Below are 2,072 nucleotides of genomic sequence, written 5' to 3' on the forward strand. Positions count from 1 at the left end.
GGTTCAAGCAATTCTCCTGACTCAGCCTTCCCGGTAGCTGGGATTACAGGCACCCACCACCACACCTGGCTATTTTTTGTTGTATTTTTAGTAGAAACAGGGTTTCACCATGTAGACCAGATTGGTTTTGAACTCCTGACCTCAAGTGTTTCACCCACCTCGGCCTCCCAAAGTGCTGGGATTACAGGCATGAGTCACTGAACCAGGCCCATGATGTGGTTTAAAGAGCATGAGACCTTATGTCAGAGCTGGGGATTTGTGACTCAGTTCTGCTACTGTTGACCTCAGCCCGATCCCTGTCTCTGGTTGTCTGTCTCTCTATTTACAAGAGAAGCGGAGTAAGTTTGTTAGCTCAGAGGGCCCTTCTTGGGTTAAGAAGTGCTGAAATTTTACTTTTCCAACAGCAACTGGCATCTTTCTCCTAGACATAGTGGCAGGTTGGAGCTGAGGCAGCAGGACAGACTGAGTATTTCCTTGGCTTCAGCTTCACTCCTTTTTTGGATAGCTTAGAGTCTTGGGATGGGTGGGGAACCGTCATCCCCATTCTGGCTACCATTCCTATTTCTCTTCCTGATTCTTGGAAAGCTAATTGTGAGGTGTTTGGAGAGCACGTCTTATGAGGAACTGAGCTTACCTAGCATGGCAAAACCAGGATAGTGAAAGACAGAGGATCCTGCCTGAAAGAATGGCATCCGCCAGGTTTTTTGTAAGGTCTCTGGGGATAGGAAAAGGACCAACCAGATTTCAGGTGAGCATAAAGAGGTACAAAGGGCCAGGCATGGCAACTCATGCCTGTAACCTCAGCACTTTGGGAGGCTGAGGCGGGAGAGTTGCTTGAGGCCAGAAGGTCAAAACAAGCCTAATCAACATAGTGAGACCCCGTCTCTACAAAAAATACAAATAATTAGCTGGGCCTGGTAGCATGTGCCTATAGTTCAGCTACTTAGGAGGCTGAGGCTGGAGGATTGCTTGAGCCCAGGAGTTCGAGAGTTTGAGGCCACTGCACCCCAGCCTGGGTGACAAAGCAAGACCCTGCCTCAAAAAAAAAAAAAAAAAAAAAAAGAAATCCATTGGGTAATTCCTAGTTCCTATAATCAGTTGTGATATTCTCTGTTCTGTTAAAATCTTAGCCTGAGAATCTGCAGAGATGGGAAAAAAAAAAAAAGAATCTTGATGCTTACAGAAGGTGGCACACGTTTCCCCACTCCTTTGCTCCTGATATTCTTTTTTTTTTTTCTACTTTTTTAAACTTTCAAACCCTGATAAGGACAGGGAAGGAAAATTAAAGGGTGCTGAGAGACAGAGTAAAGTGGAGAACTCACTTTTATTTTTATTTTTATTTTTTTGACAGTCTTGCTCTGTTGCCCAGGCTGGAGTGCAGTGGCATGATCTTGATTCACTACAACCTCCACCTACCTCCTGGGCTCAAGCAATTCTCCTGCCTCAGCCTCCCGAGTAGCTGGGATTACAGGCACATGCCACCCCACCTGGCTAATTTTTGTATTTTTAGGAGAGATGGGGTCTCACCATGTTGGCTGGGTTGGTCTCATACTCCTGGCCTCAAGTGATCCACCTGCCTTGGCCTCCCAAAGATTGGCGTGAGCTACCATGCCCGGCCGAGAACTCACATTGGATTGGGTGGTTGAGGATGGCATGTCTGGAGTGACATTTAAGCTGCAACCTGGAGGGAGAGCTGAAGTTAGCCAGCTGAAGGGTACGATGGACATTCCAGGAAGAGAGAGAAGCACATGCAGAGGTCTTAAGATGACTAGGAGCTTGCCACATTTGAGAAATGGAAAGAAAGCTAGTATGGTTACAGTAGAAATGGGAGGGAGAGAATGAAGGCAGATGAAGATGTAGACCAGTGAAACTAGGGAGGTAGCAGCAGGGATGGAGAAAGGTGACACGGTTGAGAAAATTTGGAGGTAGAGGTGACAGGGCTCTGTGTTCTATTCCTTCTCTGTTCCCTTGAGAGGCCCCTAAAATGTGTTAGAAATTGATAGCATATCTTCTTTGTCTAACCCCTTCCTATTTTCCTCGTGTTTCATGATTTTCTTTTTTTTTTTTTTTTT

General features: G+C 46.0%; 1 protein-coding gene across 1 annotated transcript in view; it reads left to right on the forward strand.

Moving 5' to 3' along the window:
• The window catches only part of WFDC3 (WAP four-disulfide core domain 3), a 33,770-nt gene that overhangs the window by 10,504 nt on the left and 21,194 nt on the right, over positions 1-2,072 (forward strand). The window lies entirely within an intron of this gene.

The sequence above is a fragment of the Colobus angolensis genome, unplaced genomic scaffold, assembly GCF_000951035.1.
Source record: "Colobus angolensis palliatus isolate OR3802 unplaced genomic scaffold, Cang.pa_1.0 Scaffold8, whole genome shotgun sequence".
In the NCBI taxonomy this organism is placed as follows: Eukaryota; Metazoa; Chordata; class Mammalia; order Primates; family Cercopithecidae; genus Colobus; species Colobus angolensis.